A 22,579-nucleotide genomic window follows, 5' to 3' on the forward strand; every position below is an offset into this window, starting at 1 on the left:
GACCGCTAACGGTCGCAGGTTCGAATCCTGCCTCGGGCATGGATGTATGTGATGTCCTTAGGTTAGTTAGGTTTAAATAGTTCTAAGTTCTAGGGGACTGATAACCTGAAAAGTTAAGTCCCATAGTGCTCAGAGCCATCCTCAGATCATAGGCGTCACTGGATGCGGATATGAGGGGCATGTCGTCAGCATACCGGTCTCCCGGCCGTATGTCAGTTTCCGAGACCGGAGCCGCAACTTCTCAATCAAGTGGCTCTTCAGTTTGCCTCACAAGGGCTGAGTGCATCTCGCTGGCCAACAGCGCTCGGCATACCGGATGGTCATCGATCGAAGTGCCAGCCCAGCCCGACAGCGCTTAACTTCGGTGATCTGAAGGGAACCGGTGCTACCACTACGGCAAAGCCGTCGGCTAAAATTAATAACAAAACAGAAAATCAGTAAATTCCTATCATGCTGACTAGGTGACCTGTACATTTTCCTTCCTTTCTGTAAGATCGAGGTGTAGTAGGGAATGGGAGAGTGAACTGTTGTGGGTCTTAAGGCTAATGATAAGAAAGGCTTGATCACTAAGTCTGCCACATGGGCAATTTTAGTGTCCGTCATGCTGCCTGTCCGACATGGACCAGCTGGTGCTGTTGAAGATCGAAGCGACAGGTGAAAGCAGCAGCTCTCATCGTCCACAGCAGTGTTCTCTGAGGAAGAACACCATTTTCGACAGGCCTCTGATCCCATCCAGTTCATTTTCTCAGCCATCACTGCCACACGACTTTTAACTTTGATGCGAAATAGCGGCATTACTCATATGGTGCAATGCAGCACTTTAATGCCATTGTCATCGACACCCTTACCAAACACAACTTTTTAAATAGTCTTGACATATTCAAAAACAAAATATTCACGTGAACAAATATATTTATTTGAAAAAAGAGACAGCATTGGTCGTATATTTTTTACTAATGCAAAATCGATTTTCTGTCACTGAGTGACCATCTACAGTGCTATATTGTATAACTTAAATTGGGATGCACTGTTGTCACTAAGCTTACGGCAATCACATAGACTCAGTCTATGTGATTGCCTTAAGCTTAGTGACAACAGTGCATCCCAATTTAAGTTATACAATATAGCACTGAAGATGGTCACTCAGTGACAGAAAATCGAATTTGCAATAGTAATATATATATATATATATATATATATATATATATATATATATATATATATATATATATATATACGACCAATGCTGTCTCTTTTTTCAAATATACCTCTTATCTGGTCGTAGTGCACAAGACAACATGGAGTCGCCAATCAATAAAATATATTTATGGTGCCGGAAAGTATATGCAGTCCTTCACTTCTGACAGTTGTAGCCATAGTGAAATTACAATGGGAAATTTAGAGTTCCCATATCTGAACAAAAGTATCTGGCTATGTAATGCTGAACTGAACGCTAGATATAATGAGATGCAAAACAGGTCGGTCAGGTGACCTCAGTGACTTAGAACGTGGACTGGTCGTTGGATGCCACCTGAGTGGGGTACATTTCAACCTTCCCTAATATGCCCAAGATGACTACTTGTTATGTGATTGTGAATTAGAAACACGAAGAGACAACCACAGTTAAACCAAGACCAGCCAGACCTCATGTAATGTCGGACTGAGGGCGCCGAGCGTTGAGGAGAGCGGTTGTGAAGTATCGCACGAAATAAGCGGAAGGTATCATTCTTGACTTCCAACGTGTTACGTGGAAGCCAGCTAGCACAATGACTGTGCGAATTTCTCTGCTGTACGAAACTCTTCATCTCAGAGTAGCTAACTTCGTCGTCAGTTTTTTGCTGTTTGTATTCCAGTCTCTGTCTTCCTCTACAGTTTTTACGCTCTACAGCTGCCTCTAATATTCCCTGATTTCGTAAATTATTTTCTATCACCACGTACCTTCCACTTGTCAGTGTTTTCTGTATATTGCTTTGTTCGCCTTATATGGAGAATATTCTCATACATTATCTGTTGACCTCATTTTCCAAATTCTTGTGTAGTACCACTTGTCAATCCTTCGATTCTCTTCTTCCCTCAGTTCATGTTTCACTATCATTCATTGCTATGCTTCAGAAATTCTTTCCTTAAGATTTGATATAATCCATTATGTTTGATTATAGGAATTCCCTTTTTGCTTCTGCTAGTTTGCTTTTTATGTCCTCCTTGCCTCGTTTATCTTGGGTTATTTAGCTTCCAATGTAACAGAAATCCATCGTCCAATTCATGATCAGCAATTTTGATGTTAAATTTCTCGCTGTTCTCATTTCTGCCTCTTCTCATTTTTTATTCTATGCTCATACGATGGTTGATCCATTCAACAGATCTTCTTTTAACTTTTCCACACCTTTGCTGAGGATAACAATTTCGTCGGCGAACCTTATCATTGATATCCATTCACTCAAAATCTTAATTCCACCCTTCAATCTTTTCTATTACCGTCATTGCTTCTTAGATGTATATACTGAACAGTAAAGGCGGAAGACTGCATCCCTGTCTTACACTCTTTTTAATTCAATAAATTTGTTCTTGTCTGAAGATGGCCTTGTAAGCCGAAAACCGGTTATCAATAAAAGTAATATTGTAGAACAAAGGCAAACTGGAGCTTTTCATTTATTGTTCTTGGTTGTTTCCCAGTTTCATTGATACCCTGAGTTTCTTATAAATATTGTGTTCCATCTTTGCCTACAGCTCACTCCTATTTTTTCTGAGAATTTGTCACATCTTGCACCATTTTACGCTGTAGAAACGCTGTTCCCAGGTCTACAAATGCTGTGAATGTGTTTTGATTTTTCTTCAGTTTTGAAATTTTAAACTTTTTTATTGGCTGAGATCCAGCAACCGTACGTAATTTAATTACAGGATGTATATATAGCCACATCGGTCGCACAAAAGTTTGTCAAATTGACCATTGTTTCGACAGCACTAGGGCAACCTACACCAGAATAAAAAAAATTTACGTGGATTACATGTAATCACACCATGGGCAAAAATGTCTGTCCAAAAGTGCTCTCTTCAAGTAATACAGTCTTGCTTCCATTATCAAACGCAACGTCAGTACAGCCTTTCTGGTGCCCTTACCTGTCATAAAGCCATACTATTCGTCATCTAACAGATCCCAATTTCTTTTCTCATTGTTCTGTATGTTATTCTTGGCAGCAACTCGGAGGCATGAGTTGTTAAGGTGATGTGTTCGATTGTTTTCGCATTTATATACATGTGATATCTCTGAAATTGTGTGAATGGTTTGTGGCCAGTCTCATTGATTCTACAAACACATTTGGTTTCGTAGGGAGTTAAAAAGTTTGTGATAGAGTGGTCTACAGCTACTGATAAACCACACGTTTCTGTTGTCAACGCCGAGGAACGCTTGAGGTGGTGTAAAGGCGACGGCATTAGGCAGTGGGTTTCTGGAAGTGAATGGCTTGGAGTGGCGAATCACGATATACCCTGTGGCATTCCGATGGTGGGATTTAGGTTTGAGACCGTTACCTATCATCACCAATAGTGCCAACAACGTAACATGGAGGAGATCGTGTTACGGCGAATCACGGTATATCCAGTGGATTTCGGTTTGAGCCCATTACCTGTCATCGTGAATAGTGCCAACAATGAAATATGGAGGAGATCGTCCTATGGCGCATCATAGTATACGCTGTGGTTTTAGGTTTGATACTGTTACCTGTCATTACGAATAGTGCAAACAATGAAATATGGAGGAGATCGTGTTAAGGCGAATCACAGTATACCCAGTTGCATTCTGACGGTAGGATTTAGGTTTGAGACCGTTACCTGTCATAATGAATGGTGCGAACAATGAAATATAGAGGAGATCGTGTTAAGCCGAATTACGGTATACCCTGTGGATTTATGTTTGAGACTGTTACCTATCATCACGAACAGTGCCAACAATGAAATATGGAGGAGATCGTGTTAAGGTATAAGGGTGGTTTCCGTGGTCAGGGTGTACTTCCTTTATTGTGTTTAAGAACATGCCGAATATCGAAGAATGTTAACATCTTTTACGCCGTTGTGTATTGCGTATAGCAGAGGGACCATGAATTTTGCTATCACCCTGAGGATGTAAAAAAATGTTCAGATGTGTGTGAAATCTTATGGGACTTAAACTGCTAAGGTCATCAGTCCCTAAGCTGACACACTACTTAACCTAAATTATCCTAGGGGCAAACACACACACCCATGCCCGAGGGAGGACTCGAATCTCCGCCAGGATCCCTGAGGATACGTCCTTTTATACAGAAACATCTGAGGCTTGTGAACAATGGCATATCAGAGATGAGCATTAATACCAATAATGGCGACGTCGGCTCACCTTTGAGATAAGTTAGAGCGTCCATAGCGCTTAAAGCCTCAGCGTTCAACAGCGCTATCTTCTCCGATTTCGGCTCCGAGGAAGAATGGGCTGTCATATATCCACGGACGTTCAGAAACTTGACTGAAAGAATTCCTAGCAGAGTTCAAGCCATCACAAAAGTAAAATATGGTTATGCACTTCATTGTTGTCTACTAAAATTTGTTGGGACTCTTACGATCAGTTGGTGTATGTCGTCTGATTCTGATGATATGAGCAATCACCAGTTAAAACAGTGGATCAAAGAAGATGTATTTCAATGTACCCTTAACCAACTGACTCTGGTCTGTATGTACTTAAAATTTTACTGTAGAGAAAATACTGAGCTCATATAATCACAAGAAACATAATGGAACTAATAGTATGACTCATATCGATATCTGGTTGGTGGTTCGCAAAACACACATCAATTTTTGTATTTGCTGGTGTTTACACTTCCTCTTGAAGGCCCGTACGAACTCGCGGACGCGTTGCCGCTGTGAATGCAATGCGCAATCAATTTCTTCATCCTCAGCGAGACTATGCAATTCATGCTGGTGTAGTACTTGGGAACAATAGCTTGTTCTAATGGGTTGTTGGCTGTGACAAATGAATCCACAACACGCGGAAACCTCGTTACGGCCGGGCGTGATGTAGCGTTTTGCTGCGACACGGCTGTTCAATCAAGCCGCACTAGCTAATTAAGTTTAACTACGCTCCCGGCTGTGCGGCCGCCGTTCGTTTTAAAACCCGGCGCACTTTTAATTGCGCCACCGCCTGCCGCTTCCGCATCAATGGAGTTTCCCAATTATTAAAGCGTTTTCTAAGTTCCAAGTAGTTTGGATTTATTGTGTAAAATTAAAAACTCGTAGCTGTTGCAAAGAACCATGTACGCCCTTGTTTCCGAATTATCTAGTGGAACACGGTCTGAAACAAGGCAGTCCGGTTTTAGAGTTTGCAGTTTGGCCGTTACCCGTTGTCGCAATAAACGTAACTTTGCCTGGGAAACATGGTTCGCAGCAGCGCAAATTCCGGCGGCGAAACTGACATAGTGGTTTTCCCCACAGGTCAGTTACGTGTACGTCCTTCTCCTTCCAGAGCGAGAAACAGATTCTCTTCAGTTGTTTTCTGTGTTACAATAAACATTTTATTCGAGCAAAATTAGCAGTAAATCTACCTATTTATTACTTTGGAAGGACTGTGAAATATAGCCAGTCAGCTGATGTCGTTCATTCTGGATACTAATCATGGCATTTGCATTTGAAATAGTGGATGATTTGCACAGAAACTGTGATGAGTCACTTCATAAAGTTCTTTAATAACTTTCATTTGCCTATTTGGAATTCTTTTCAGCCACTGCAGCTTTACAATCAACTGCTGGACATTTACATAGGTTTTACCTTTTGTACTTATTTATTGCGAACATACTTAGGATTATTTCTTGGTGCTCATTAAAGTAATATTCATGCTCCTGTGGAGGAGATGAACACTGCTATAGGATAGCGAATAGTAAAAGGCGTCATGCCACACAGAACTTAACGTATATCAATAACACATGCTACAAAAACGACAGTAACAGATACGACGCATAACAAAATACGTTCTTTGTGTGACTTACATATTTCCTAACTGTGGAACGGTTTTCACCGGTCCCTTTCTCTCTATGTCTCTCTCTCTCTCTCTCTCTCTCTGTCTCTCTCTCTCTCTCTCTCTTTCTCTCCTTCCCTCTCTCTCTCCCTCCCTCTCTGCAATTGGTACAAAATATGAAGAGCTTGTAAGTATGAATACGGATTGCAGATTTCGAAATATATATACAATTACTATCCTTAGTGAACTCTTAATTTTTCGTCATTACTTCGTCTCACCCTCAAAGTAGTGGGTAACAATTGATTTTTTTTCCCACAGTGAGCTGAACTGTGGACAAGGCAACTGAAACTTGTGAATAACAATCTTAGGACTATTTCTTACTACTGCAGTAGAATTCCATTTTGCAGTGGATCGGCATAACGTTCGTTCATTTGGTCTAACCACGTCTAACGCTGTAATCACTGTCACCATCCAAAGTTAAACTTTTTTCACCATTAAGAGTCACTTCCTACGCGATTTTACGTCACTTGGTTAAATAAAATAAACTACTAATTCAATTATTTGAGCGACTGAGGTTCGAGCACATCCGGCTCCACGTCTTGCACTCGGTCATCACCTGTCATAAACTTTCTCAAACAAGTAAACTTATCCCCGTCACTGACGTCAGATAAGTCAGCTTTTTTGGCGAAAGTTGATCCCTAGTCGGGTCAACTATTCCGAGGACTTTACTGTATATATTTACTGTCCCAACAGCACCCTTTTGGAAGCACTATACCGTGTCCCTCCCATTTCAGTGACATGAAGGATTTCAGTCCTCCGGACGACAGGACTAATACTCTGCTCAGACTGCATTTTGCTGCTCGCTTCGCCGGGAGCATATCCATACGACACAATTCTAGAAGGTTCGAGAAGGCATTTTGGTCCTCCACATGATGCAGCATCTATCGACAACAGCGCCCCGTTTGTCGCCCGGTCCTTTCTGCTCTCACCATCTAGAATAGTGGCCAACATGACTCCCTGCACTACCCTGAATTCAGCTGCTCTGCTAGCGTTAACACTGCATAGGAATAAAAAAAAAAGTTAGATTTATATGCGCTTTCCATCAATTAATTCAAAATTTTGCACTGACTATTTTCCATCTTAGTAGGATATTCACTACTTAACATGTCATAACGTAATATCACATTCGATAATTAGCTTGGGCAGGAAAGTGAAATATCAGTGCCCCGTCTCATGGCTGTCTATCATGGAATCAGGTTTATTATAAGTGGCATCATATATGCGAAGCTGTGGTGGATCCGTTTATTATAGTCTTGCCGCTGTATTGAAAATGAACATTTATTTCAGTTTCATGTGCACACTTGTATCTACAAAATGTTATATAGCAACCGAGAGAAATTAGAAGCCCTGGATATCGTCTTAATGAATAACTAGCTCTGCAACAATAAGTCACTGATTCTTTAAAGTATCGAATTCCCTTATGTAACAGATCTTCTTATGTCTGATTACTTCATTTAAGCAGGTATGCGAGAAGAAGTTCAGAATATGGTCGAGATTATGCTTACACGTCGTTGGAAGTTGCTAAATTCTCTGATTATGAAATACTTCATGAATATAGTCTTGGCGATTTACTGCCCATTTGAAGCAAAAGATTCTCGATGTTTATGATGCCATATATTCAGAGCTATGTCTCGTACACTGATATAATTTTGCTGGCGCATTCCTTTATATAAGTAGATACGGTCTGCAGAGTATGTTGGAAATAGAGCCGGTAGTAAAGAAGTAATTAATTCAGACGTGATGTCTGATGCTGAAAATTAGCTGCATCAACAGCGAAAATGTTGTAAGCGATAAACTTTTTTCTTTTCTTCACTTTGCAGAGGGTGCCAGAGAAAAAAAGTTTTCTAAAGATTTGTAATTATATGCAAAGTTTGTCGGAAGCCTCTGTATGTTTTCATTCTGAAGTACTGGATGAATATAGTCAGAGTATTTGCGTGCCGTGTTACACTGCCTGAAAACAATCAAAGTTAGCATACCACACCTAAGCTGACTGTCATGGTTTCCATACCTAGCAAGTGAGATAAATATCGTTAGGCCGTCGGAGTCTCATGTTATTATTCTACCCGGCATCAAACCGTCGGAAAGCATAGAGTACGACCCTGCTTGCAGAGCGTCATTACTTTGAAAGGTTACTAGAGGAAGGTGGTAAAAATCACAACACACATAAGAGATTTAGAAACTACCACAAATAAATATATACTGAATTTAGCAAAGAACGTACTCTAAAACCAGGGAGGCCTCCCACGACATAGACACATTCATAAAAAGGTATTCACCTCTAGCAACATAAGCTGAACGGAGAACACTTGGAAGGGTGAATTCTGAACCGTAATAGCTAGGGTTTGGCAACAACAGGTTGGGGAAGGGGGGGGGGGGAGGGGGAAGGTTGATAAATTTTGGTGAATCTTAGCGCACGGTTGGCGTTGCTGCTCTCCCGTAGTATCTCGAAATACTCGCAGATCACCAAACGACCGAAACGGCGATCGAATCCGAGCATCATTACTGGACTGTGGTCGGAGTCACGAACCGTTAAGCTTTGTGTGTCTACGGCTAGAAAAAGTACTTCCGGTGCTCGATGGTCAAGTGGCTAGCTATTGCCTGATGAGCCATAGACGTGGCATAGTTCTATCTCCAGACACGTCTTCGCTGGTCGTCGGGGTTCAGTTTGAGGCGGGACTCATCACTGAAGACAATTCTACTCCAAAGAGATTCCGTATCTAGAGGCGCGCCCAACAGCGTTGGGGTACCAACGTGACATGGCACATAACAGAACTACTCTGCTATTCGCAGTAAAGTGCCTGGATGAGAGTTCAGTGAACCAATTACAAGCTGTCTATCTACCGTTCCACTCTAGAACGGCGCGCAGGATAAACGAGCATTTTTCTGCGCGAGCCCTGATTTCTCTTATTTTATTGTGATGATCATTTCTTCCTGTATAGATGGGTGCCAACAAAATGTCTTCGCAATCGTAGGAGAAAACGGGTGATTGAAATTGTATGAGGAGATCCCATCGCAACAAAAGCCAACTCTGTTTTAATGCCTACCACTCCAATTCACATATCATGCCTGTGGCACCACCTCCCCTATTTCGCTGTAAGACAAAACGAACTGCTCTTCTTTCTACTTTTTCGATGTCATCCGTGAGTCCCACCTGATGCGGATCCCACACTCCATAACAATACTCCAGAGCAGGGCGGACAAGCGTGATGTAACCAGTCTCTTTAGAAGACCTGTTGCACCTTCTAAGTGTTCTGCCAATGAATCGCTGTCTATGGTGTGCTCTGGCCACAACATATCTATGTGATCGTTCCAATGTAGATTATTTTTAATTGTAATCCCTAAGTATTTAGTTGAATTTACAGACTTCAGATTTGTGTGACTTATCGCGTAATCGAAATTCAGCGTATTTCTTTTAGTACTCATGTGAATAACTTCGCACTTTTCTTTACTCAGGGTCAATTGCCACTTCTCGCACCATAACGATGTCTTACCTAAATCATTTTGCAATTCGTTTTGATCATCTGATGAATTTACAAGACAGTAAATGACAGCATCATCTGCAATCAATTTAAGACGGCTACTCAGATCGTCTCCCACGTCGTTAATATAGATCAGGAAAATTGTTGTTGTTGTGGTCTTCAGTCCTGAGACTGGTTTGATGGAGCTCTCCATGCTAATCTATCCTGTGCAAGCTGCTTCATCTCCCAGTACTTACTGCAGTCTACATCCTTCTGAATCTGCTTAGTGTATTCATCTCTAGGTCCTCCTCTACGATTTTTACCCTTCACGATACCCTCCAATACTATACTGGTGATCCCTTGATGTCTCAGAACATGTCCTACCAACCGATCCCTTCTTCTAGTCAAGTTTTGTCACAAACTCCTCTCCTCCCCAATTCTATTCAGTACCTCCTCTTAGTCATGTGATCTACCCATCTAATCTTCAGCATTCTTCTGTAGCGCCACATTTCGAAAGCTTCTCTTCTTGTCCAAACCATTTGTCGTCTATGTTTCACTTCCATACATGGCTACACTCCATAGAAATACTTTCAGAAACGACTTCCTAACACTTAAGTCTATACTCGATGCTAACAAATTTCTCTTCTTCTTTCGTTGCCATTGCCAGTTTACATTTTATATCCTCTCTACTTCGACCATCATCAGTTATTTTGCTCCCCAAATAGCAAAACTCCTCTACTACTTTAAGTGTCACATTTCCTAATCTAATTCGCTCAGCATCACCCGACTTAATTCGACTACATTCCATTATCCTCGTTTTGCTTTTGTTGATGTTCATCTTATACACTCCTTTCAAGACACTGTCCATTCCGTTCAACTGCTTTTCCAAGACCTTTGCTGTCTCTGACAGAATTACAATGTCATCGGCAAACCTCAAAGTTTTTATTTCTTCTCCATGGATTTTCATACATACTCTGAATTTTTCTTTTGTTTCCTTCACTGATTGCTCAATATACAGATTGAATAAAATCTGGGAGAGGCTACAACCCTGTCTCACTCCCTTCCCAACCACTGCTTCCCTTTCGTGTCCCTTGACTCTTATAAATGCCATCTGGTTTCTGTACAAATTGTAAATAGCCTTTCGCCCCCTGTATTTTACCACTGCCACCTTCTGAATTTGAGAGAGAATATTCGAGTCAACATTGTCAAAGCTTTCTCTAAGGCTACAAATGCTATAAACGTAGGTTTGCCTTTTCTTAATCTAGCTTCTAAGATAAGTCGTAGGGTCAGTATTACCTCACGTGTTGCAATATTTTTACCGAATCCAAACTGATCTTCCCCGAGGTCGGCTTCCACCAGTATCAGGAACATAGAGGGTCTGTAACACTTCCTTGGGGAACGCCGAATATTACTTCTGTTTTACTCGATGACTTTTCGTCTATTACTACGAACTGTGACCTTTCTGACAGTAAATCACGAATCCAGTCGCACAACTGATGTGACATGTTTCGTTAGAAGACGCTTGAGAGGAACGGAGTAAAAAGCCGTGTGAAACTCTAAAAATATGGAATCAATTTGACATCCCCTGTCGATAGTACCCATTACTTCATGAGTATAAAGAGCTAGTTGTGCTTCGCAAGAACGATATTTTCTGAACCGTTGCTGACTATGTGTCAATAAATCGTTTTCTGGGAGGTACTTCTCAATAATTAAATACTGATTTACCGTGGGCACTGCACGCATTTAAGCGTTCACGAAGTGTATCGGACAACGTTACTAGCGTGACGTCAGAAATTCGTTGGCCCCACTGAGCGGCAAGTCGCGGGCTACTCCCGGCATCCGGTGCGAGACTCGTGCGTTCACTAAGCTTTTAACGACATTGTGAGGACCACCGTGTAAATGTAAGCTCTTTTTGAGTTGAATTTTCTGCATGAATTGTGTGCTTTCATATTAGGAAAGAGTCCACAAACTGATGGAGATAGTAGTAAGCACGATAAGTCTTTGCTTAACCGCGAGTAGCATGGTTTTCTTGGTTCTGAGAGAGGTATATTGGCCCTTTACTAGTTGTAGGTGTTCTAAATGTTTGCTGTACATTACTGGGCGAATAAGGAAAAAAGTGTTTCAGTATTTTCATTTACAAAAGATCCAAACAATAGGTCTAAGTGGTTGCGAGCTGTTCATCGTGGAGATTTCACATACGAGGAGAAATCTGTAGTTTAAGGCAAGTACATCGCCGAGAAACAGACAGTTACTAAATATAAAATTAGGAGAGCAGATGATTCTGTGCTAACAGGACGTAGGACAGTTCTCAAAGTGGCACCGAACGCTGTCCTTCTTTGTTTCCTTGACAACCATCCTACATGTCTATTCACCTGTCTGCTGAAAGAAAATGGCCAGTGGAAAGACGAAACAAGAATTTGTGTCGAGAAGAACGAAATTTCATTGTAAGATATGTGCAGGACGAGATTAGAAATTATAATTCTTTTACATATAAAATAAATGAACTGAGTTTAAATGTCTTTCTCTATAAACTCCCCCCCCCCCCCCCCATGAACCATGGACCTTGCCGTTGGTGGGGAGGCTTGCGTGCCTCAGCGATACAGATAGCCGTACCGTAGGTACAACCACAACGGAGGGGTATCTGTTGAGAGGCCAGACAAACGTGTGGTTCCTGAAGAGGGGCAGCAGCCTTTTCAGTAGTTGCAAGGGCAACAGTCTGGATGATTGACTGATCTGGCCTTGTAACAATAACCAAAACGGCCTTGCTGTACTGGTACTGCGAACGGCTGAAAGCAAAGGGAAACTACGGCCGTAATTTTTCCCGAGGGCATGCAGCTTTACTGTATGATTAAATGATGATGGCGTCCTCTTGGGTAAAATATTCCGGAGGTAAAATAGTCCCCCATTCGAATCTCCGAGCGGGGACTACTCAAGAGGATGTCGTTATCATGAGAAAGAAAACTGGCATTCTACGGCTCGGAGCGTGGAATGTCAGATCCCTTAATCGGGAAGGTAGGTTAGAAAATTTAAAAAGGGAAATGGATAGGTTAAAGTTAAATATAGTGGGAATTAGTGAAGTTCGGTGGCAGGAGGAACAAGACTTCTGGTCAGGTGACTACAGGGTTATCAACACAAAGTCAAAAAGGGGTAATGCAGGAGTAGGTTTAATAATGAATAGGAAAATAGGAATGCGGGTAAGCTACTACAAACAGCATAGTGAACGCATTATTGTGGCCAAGATAGATACGAAGCCCACACCTACTACAGTAGTACAAGTTTATATGCCAACTAGCTCTGCAGATGACGAAGAAATTGAAGAAATGTATGATGAAATAAAAGAAATTATTCAGATAGTGAAGGGAGACGAAAATTTAATAGTCATGGGTGACTGGAATTCGAGTGTAGGAAAGGGGAGAGAAGGAAACGTAGTAGGTGAATATGGATTGGGGCTAAGAAATGACAGAGGAAGCCATCTGGTAGAATTCTGCACAGAGCACAACTTAATCATAGCTAACACTTGGTTTAAGAATCATGATAGAAGGTTGTATACATGGAAGAACCCTGGAGATACTAAAAGGTATCAGATAGATTATATAATGGTAAGACAGAGATTTAGGAACCAGGTTTTAAATTGTAAGACATTTCCAGGGGCAGATGTGGACTCTGACCACAATCTATTGGTTATGACCTGTAGATTAAAACTGAAGAAACTGCAAAAAGGTGGGAATTTAAGGAGATGGGACCTGGATGAACTGAAAGAACCAGAGGTTGTACAGAGTTTCACGGAGAGCATAAGGGAACAATTGACAGGAATGGGGGAAAGAAATACAGTAGAAGAGGAATGGGTAGCTTTGAGGGATGAAGTAGTGAAGGCAGCAGAGGATCAAATAGGTAAAAAGACGAGGGCTAGTAGAAATCCTTGGGTAACAGAAGAAATATTGAATTTAATTGATGAAAGGAGAAAATATAAAAATGCAGTAAATGAAGCAGGCAAAAACGAATACAAACGTCTCAAAAATGAGATCGACAGGAAGTGCAAAATGGCTAAGCAGGGATGGCTAGAGGACAAATGTAAGGATGTAGAGCTTTTCTCACTAGCGGTAAGATAGATACTGCCTACAGGAAAATTAAAGAGACCTTTGGAGATAAGAGAACCACTTGTATGAATATCAAGAGCTCAGATGGCAACCCAGTTCTAAGCAAAGAAGGGAAGGCAGAAAGGTGGAAGGAGTATATAGAGGGTTTATACAAGGGCGATGTACTTGACGACAATATTATGGAAATGGAAGAGGATGTAGATGAAGATGAAATGGGAGATACGATACTGCGTGAAGAGTTTGACAGAGTACTGAAAGATCTGAGTCGAAACAAGGCCCCCGGAGTAGACAACATTCCATTGGAACTACTGACGGCCTTGGGAGAGCCAGTCCTGACAAAACTCTACCATCTGGTGAGCAAGATGTATGAAACAGGTGAAATACCCTCAGACTTCAAGAAGAATATAATAATTCCAATCCCAAAGAAAGCAGGTGTTGACAGATGTGAAAATTACCGGACAATCAGTTTAATAAGCCACAGCTGCAAAATACTAACACGAATTCTTTACAGACGAATGGAAAAACTAGTAGAAGCCGGCCTCGGGGAAGATCAGTTTGGATTCCGTAGAAATACTGGAACACGTGAGGCAATACTGACCTTACGACTTACCTTAGAAGAAAGATTAAGGAAAGGCAAACCTACGTTTCTAGCATTTGTAGACTTAGAGAAAGCTTTTGACAATGTTGACTGGAATACTCTCTTTCAAATTCTAAAGGTGGCAGGGGTAAAATACAGGGAGCGAAAGGCTATTTACAATTTGTACAGAAACCAGATGGCAGTTATAAGAGTCGAGGGACATGAAAGGGAAGCAGTGGTTGGGAAGGGAGTAAGACAGGATTGTAGCCTCTCCCCGATGTCATTCAATCTGTATATTGAGCAAGCAGTAAAGGAAACAAAAGAAAAATTCGGAGTAGGTATTAAAATCCATGGAGAAGAAATAAAAACTTTGAGGTTCGCCGATGACATTGTAATTCTGTCAGAGACAGCAAAGGACTTGGAAGAGCAGTTGAACGGAATGGGTGGTGTCTTGAAGGGAGGATATAAGATGAACATCAACAAAAGCAAAACGAGGATAATGGAATGTAGTCGAATTAAGTCGGGTGATGTTGAGGGTATTAGATTAGGAAATGAGACACTTAAAGTAGTAAAAGAGTTTTGCTATTTGGGGAGCAAAATAACCGATGATGGTCGAAGTAGAGAGGATATAAAATGTAGACTGGCAATGGCAAGGAAAGCGTTTCTGAAGAAGAGAAATTTGTTAACATCGAGTATAGATTTAAGTGTCAGGAAGTCATTTCTGAAAGTATTTGTATGGAGTGTAGCCATGTATGGATGTGAAACATGGACGGTAAATAGTTTGGACAAGAAGAGAATAGAAGCTTTTGAAATGTGGTGCTACAGAAGAATGCTGAAGATAAGGTGGGTAGATCACTTAACTATTGAGGAGGTACTGAATAGGATTGGGGAGAAGAGGAGTTTGTGGCACAACTTGATCAGAAGAAGGTATCGGTTGGTAGGACATGTTCTGAGGCATCAAGGGGTCACCAATTTAGTATTGGAGGGCATCGTGGAGGGTAAAAATCGTAGGGGGAGACCAAGAGATGAATAAACTATGCAGATTCAGAAGGATGTAGGTTGCAGTAGGTACTGGGAGATGAAGAAGCTTGCACAGGATAGAGTAGCATGGAGAGCTGCATCAAACCAGTCTCAGGACTGAAGACCACAACAACAACTCTATAAACTACCACGGGTTTTATACTATTTTACGGGCTTTGTGTCAAAGATATTACGTTTATTTTATCTTCTATAAAACTTTTATGTGATATCAGTGTAGACATATGTCCCAATAGCTGTAAGGTGTCTGCCAGCAACTGAAGATGGATATTAAGTGATACTCTACGTTGTAGCAGGTACTCTGCATCAGAGAATTTACTTTGCCATATAAGCAGCTTTCAGAATGCTAATTGTTTAGATGTTAAGGTCATACTATACAATATTTGCTTCACGATGAATTAATGCATTAGTGACGTAAGGAATGACCAGTGATTATTTAAGGCTTAGTAACAAGCTACACTTTGAGAAGGAGCAAATTGAAAATGGTATACTTAACCGATCACGATATTCCCAAGAGACTACTGTGTGGGTTTCTTTAGTGTTTGTTCCATTTCCTGGTTCTTACTGACACGTTAGGAATTCATGTTATCGTTACCCCCTTCCGTCGTATTTGAGAAAATTTTCAGGCGACATGAAGATCGAAATCGCACTTAAATCGGGCCAGGTCACATTTTTAAGAGAGAAATGTTATCAGGTTACCTTCCATTCAGAAGGCTGTTGCACGCAGCGACTGTTATATTGACTTGTAAATAATAGATTTCCGCTATCAGTCGTCCTTTTTAAATTTTATTGTCACGTCTAGATTTCAGCTAGAAACTAGCAATTCTCAATGCACTATCATTTTTGATCAATGCATCTAATGCCTGTTGGTCGGGATTCATCCACAGTTCTCTGAATACTCATTCAATGAACTGTGGATGAACCCCGACCAACAGGCATTACATGCATTGATCAAAAATGATAGTGTATTCAGAATAGCTAGTTTCTAGCTGAAATCTAGATCTGCCAATAAAATTTGAAAAGGACGACTGATAGCTGAAATACATTATTTACAAGAAATGTAATCGGTTACATCCACGTGAGAAAATTGTGAGTGTCCTTTTAGATGAAATACATATTTCGCCGAAGTTTACTATGAAGGAGAGCGTTTAGAGGGAATTTCTGAAAACAATGAAGTTGGTTCCAAAATCCAAGCATATATGCTGACTTCTTTATATTCCGATAATGATGATATGAATTCCTTAAAGCTCAAAGACCGTACTCTTACGATCATTAAAACTCTTAATGACGTTGGATACAACATGTAGTCACTGGTAAGTGATAATCACAGAATCAACCGTAATTTATTTCAACTTATTTGTGGTGAAACAATAAAGAACTTCATACCTAATCCATTTAACCCTAAGGACAAAATACTTTTGTTTATTGACACTGTCCATATATTTAAAAGTATTCCTAATAACTGGTTAAATCAGTGTGATGAAGAACAAACGTTTGCATTTTCTTGGTTCCAGGGATTTTTAAAGTCTTAACTGCTGGTTTGATAAAGCTGAAGCTCCTTCATCATTCAGAAGAGAGCAAATTAGTTAAATTAGCACTATCATTATCGAAGACAATTTTGCATCCCTTAAACATTCAACTTCGAAAAGTTTCGTTGGCAATACGTCTTTTTGATGGGAATGACGTGTCAGATCTACATTTGATTTTCAAGGACCAATATTCCGTTGGCAGTGCAGTATTAATTGAGATTTATCTTTTGTTTTGGAAGATTGTGAATGTCCTTTCTTCTAAGACTGGTCGTTGCGTCATAGACCCGTTACAAGGACCAATACGCTGTGTTGATGATGCCAGTATTCAGTACCTGAAAAAGTTTGCCAAGTTCCTAATGTACTGGAAAAATGTACCACAACCTGCATCTCCCTTTAAAAATACCGTAAAATTAACACACGGTACATACCACAACAACAATCATTCATTTAACTGAATACGTTTTCAGCATATTTGTGGGCTGCTAACATTTGTTATTAGGTAAGTTTCAGACAAATTCTCTAGAGAGTTGGTTTGATCGCTAGAGATAAATGTGTGGTGCATGTCACCATGTATCAGTTTCGCACGTCTTAGACTCCGGAAGAAACTGACAACAATGAGTGTGTTAAAAATGAGATCTGCCTTATTTCGGGTCTTCTGTGCAAAAGACCTGATAATGCGTTCTGTAGAAACACCCGATGAACAAGTAGAAATTCTTCCAATTCATATGTGGCATACAGCAAACCAGTGCTTAACAGTATTGATTAAAAACAGTCTTGGTTGCAATTTTAGGTTTTTTTTTTTTTTCAACCACCCATTTCGCCTTATTTAGGCATCTTCAGGTTGATCTGAATTTGGTATTTTCTAAAACGATCCTTCAGACAGTGTAGCCAAAGGGCATAGTCGAACGCATCAGGCCAACATCGCATTCATCAAACTCAGTAAAAACTAGAAAAGTTTTTACCGAGTGTAACGAAGGCAATGTTGGTCTGATGTATTCGATGACACCCTTTAGCTCACTGTCTACAGGATCGTTTTAAGAAATACCAAATTAAGATCAACCTGAAGATGCCTAAATAAGGCGAAACGCGTAGTTGAAAAAAAGGAAAAAAAATTAAAAAACTAAAATTTCAACCACGACTGTTTTTAACCAATACTGATGAAAAAGTGTATATTAGAAATCTAGACCACGTTCATGAACATTCAAATAAAATAAAAACTTCTGAAAACGATCCAAGTCTGCTGTTCAATATTGGAGGTTACGTATCTCACTGCACATTAAAATTCGTAAGTTGGTGCGGTGAATGTAAAGCACTTCTGGTTAGTGCTGATGAATTCAGTCCAAACGGGATAAACAGTAAGATTAACTCATACTTATTCAATCGGTGCAGGGGTGCCTTAAAGCAACCATCAGATTTCATACTTCAAATTGTCGTTGAAGAACACAAATTATTCGGAAAACGTATCTGATGACATGAAAGTTTGTTTCTAAACAGCACAATACATATGAAAGTATTCAAACAGCTTCCGGAAATGAACGTGATCACTTTTGAGAGACATGAACGTGTGGTAAACACGTGAAAGAAATCATTTCCAAAACATGTCACTTTTTGGGAAATATTTTCACAAGTAATTACTCAAAAATAAAGAACAACCGCCTTGTAACCAACAGTAGCTGTAATTTACTGAAATTTACCAAATCAATGCAGGTTTATGTGGTCTAAATTTTCAGTTCTTTCGTAGCGATTGTCCTTCGAACTGCGATACAAAAATAGTAGTCTGATGTTCCGATTGCGCGTTTCAAGAAAGGTGGAAACGGAAGTACACGATTAAGTAAACGCCTTTCAGCTAAGTTGCATTGATACTGCTTAAAGTGATTATAGCTTCAATTTCCCTTTCTCAGCTCCTTTACTGCTGTTATGTAATCTGAATGAAATGTACAATGCGTAACGGATTAAACTTTTGCAGAGGAATTTCCAACTGGAAACGGCACAGTGAACTGATAAAGACGTCGCGCCTTCGTCTGTGCGTAGCACTCAGGCCGTTACGTCACTAGGGGCAGTCTCAGGTCTCACTTCACGAAGACCTCGGCATGCCTCCACTGTACAACAGCTCCCAGCTGATGTCCTTGGCTGCTGGCCGCCAAGAGCTAAGAGAGTCACTGCTATACCTCATTCTCTCTATCCCCACACCTTGGAAATAGAAGTGCTAGCTTTGATGCCCGTGCACATATGAGCTCCTGGTAGTGCACACGATTGAAAAGATCTCAAACCCAGCCTCTGGATGCTGTCAAATGAAAAGCGCTACTTCGCAAGGCACGACATCATCTGTCCTAAGTAACCGATTTACTTCTGCAGTAGAGACATATTTAAAGCCTGCATGTCATTCACAATGCATTAAATGTGTCTGAGAATTATATTCACTCATTATTTAGTAATACTTGACCTACTTTACAAATGACATCTCATATTGTAAAGGAAATTTGATTATTATTTATAGATCTCAAAATGGCCCTCAGAGACAAGGTCAATTATAAAGACAATTACAATTGTGTCGAAGAATTAGCAAATATACTGTATATATACCGAAAAAACAGCAGAGACAGGTTCCTGACTGGAAATGGAGGAAAACGTGTCCGATGAACAAGTGTCCGAAAAGGCTTCATTGACACGGTTGACGGCGCTGAAGAATGACAGTTGCTCTGACTGCGTGCCATGTGTTTCTTGTGTGCTGCAGGCTGTGTGATTGACGCAGTCTACTGTAAGCACCAGAGTGGTCAGGTATTCATGTCCGGAACAGGCCGATATGGTGTTAGTGTACAGTTAGGTACATCTACATCTACATCTATATAGATACGTCACAAGCCACCTTACGGTGTGTGACGGAGGGTTCCCTGTGCCACTACTGGTTATTTGCTTTCCTGTTACACTCGCAAATAGAGCGAGGGGAAAACGACGGCCTATATGCCTCCGTATCAGCCCTAATTTCTCCCATCTCACCTTCGTGGTCCTTACCTGCAATCTATGTTGGCGGCAGTAGAATCATTTGTCAGTGAGCTTCAAATGCCGTTTCTCTAAATTTTCTCGACAGTGTTTCTCGGAAAGAACGTCGCCTTTCCTCCAAAGATTCCCATTTGTGTTTCCGAAGCGTCTACGTAACACGTACGTGTCGTTCAGACAAATCTAACAGACCGCCCCTGAACTGCTACCGAGCGAGGTGGCGCAGTGGTCATCACAATTGACTCGCATTCGGGAAGACGAAAGCTCGAGCCTGCGTAAGGCCATCCTGACTTATATTTCCCGTGATTTCCCTAAATCGCTTCGGGCAAATGTCGGGATTGTTCCTTCGAAAAGGCACGGCCGATTTCCGTCCCATCCTTCCGTAATCCGATGGGACCAACGACCTCGCTGTTTGGTCCCCTCTCCCAAATCAACCAACAAATCAATCTGAATTGCTTCGATGTCCTCCTTCAGTCCGACCTGATACGGATCCCAAACTCTAGAGCAGTACTCAGGAATACGTCGCACCAGCGTCCTACATGCAGTCTCCTTTACAGATAAACCACTCTTTCCTCAAATTCTCCCAATAAACCGAAGTCAACCACTTGCCTTCCCTATCACAGTTCTCATACGCTCGTTCCATCTAATATCTCATTGCAACATTATGCTCAGATATTTAAACGACTTTACTGTATCATGCAGTAAACACTGTATCCAAACTCTACAGGTTTGTTATTCCTATTCTTCAGCATTACCTTACATTTTTCCACATGTATGGCTAGCTGCCATTCATCACACCAAGTGGAAAATTTGTCTGACTCGTCTCGTTATCTCCCTATACTCCCTCAACTTCGATACCATACCGTATCCCACGGCGCAAATAATCGCAGATTGCTGCCCACCATGTCCGCCAAATCATTTATGTTTGTAGAGAACAACGGCGGACCTATCACCCTTGCCTGGAGCTCTCCTGACGATAGCCTTGTCTGCGTTGAACAGTTGCCGTTAGCGGCAGCGTACTGTGTTCTATTACTTAACAAGTCTCCCAGCCACTCATATATCTGTGAACTTACTCCATATGCTCGTAACTTCGTTAACAGCCTGCAAAGGAGCACCGCACCAAATGCTTTCCAGAAATCAGGAAATATGGAATCTGTCTGTTTCCCTTCTTCCATAGTTCGCAGTATATAGTGTGAGAAATGGGCAAGCCGAGTTTCGGACGAGCGATTCCTTCTAAAATCATGCTGATTCGTGGAAATAAGGTTCTCAATCTCAAGAAAGTATATCACATTCGAACTGAGAGTATTTTCAAAGATTCTGGAGCGAACAGAAATTAGGGATATTGGTCAGTCAGTAATTTTTCGGGACCGTTGTTTTACTCTTTTTATGTACTGGAATCATCTGCGCCTTTTTCCGGTCGCTTGGGACTTCGTGCTGGACGAGAGATTCACGATAAATGCTAGCTAGGTAAGGGGCCAGTGCTGTCAGGTACTCTTTGCAAAATAGAGCTGGGATTCCATCCGGACCTGGTGATTTATTCGCTTTCAAATCTCTCAGTTGTTTCTCTACGCCGGAAATGCTTATTACTATGCTTATTACTAGGTAGATGGAAACGGTCTAGAAGCAGCACGGCTGTACCGAAACAAGTACCCTCACAGACAGCAGCGTCATCGCATACCATTTCGACCCCTTTTCTGGAATTTTTGTGATCATGGGTCCTTTGAGACAGACGACTGTGCAAGGATGCGGCGGACTCTGGGTTTACTAGATCTGGAGGACCGCATTTTACAGGACATTTGGATAAACCACACTGCAAATTCCATGCAAGTGGTCCACCAACCTGGTGTAAGCCAAAGTATGATATATATATCCTGCATGACAACCGCTACTATCCCTATCACCTGCAGTACCGTGGAGGCCACTATGAACACTTTTGAGTCGTGGAATCGATACAACTCTGCACTGTGTTCCGGGACGATTTGCCGCCGTTGCATGTTGCACGTTGATATATATCAAAGCCAACAGTGTTGAAGCAACATTACAGATATTTAAAGGAGCCTGCGCAACATCATCATCTCATCATCATCGACTCAATCATAATTACTGAAGACGGAGGGACCTACAGATTACTGTGTTGTCGTCATTCTCAACAGGAGTGCTGCTACGTCCTTCACAGTCCTTGGGGTTAACTATTTGTCTCACCTCCAATACACAGACATATTTCTGCGATACCAGCCCATGAGATAATTAATTACTGGGCTACCTCCAATGGGACCTACCAACATAATAAATCATCAGAAATTTTTTTCTTCAATATTATAGTACTCTAGAATATGTAATATTACACTAGAGCCTTATTGTCAACAAATATTTAGTGAATAAGAATATTTGTCGTCGTTGCACGCACATTGTCGAAAAAACTGATATATATGTATAGGGTGATTCATAAATGAGGAAAAATATGTCGTGCAAATTGTCACACACTGAGATACAAACAAATTTTCGTTTTCCGCATGATTCTAAGTCAATAAATGCCAATTCAATTGAATGGTGAAAGAAGTGGACTTTTGGGTGCTACTGTGCGCCGACATTGGCCAAGGAGACAGAGTGGCAACAGGGCACAACATGCGAATGTTGTAGGTAGTCTAGCCGCTCACGAGAAGGCGAGGCATGCGGCGTCAGGCGACGGTCTGCGTGTAACTGCGAGCAATGACAGCGCCCTCATCTATCTCGTACCGGTTACGCTGGCCGGTATTATGTATCGTGGCTAGTTGGCACAGGGAAAGGAACGTGAGGACGGTCCAACATGTCTGTATCTCTTTGCGTAATATCACAGGCATGTTCCATTC

Source organism: Schistocerca nitens, chromosome 2 (genome assembly GCF_023898315.1).
Source record: "Schistocerca nitens isolate TAMUIC-IGC-003100 chromosome 2, iqSchNite1.1, whole genome shotgun sequence".
NCBI lineage: Eukaryota > Metazoa > Arthropoda > Insecta > Orthoptera > Acrididae > Schistocerca > Schistocerca nitens.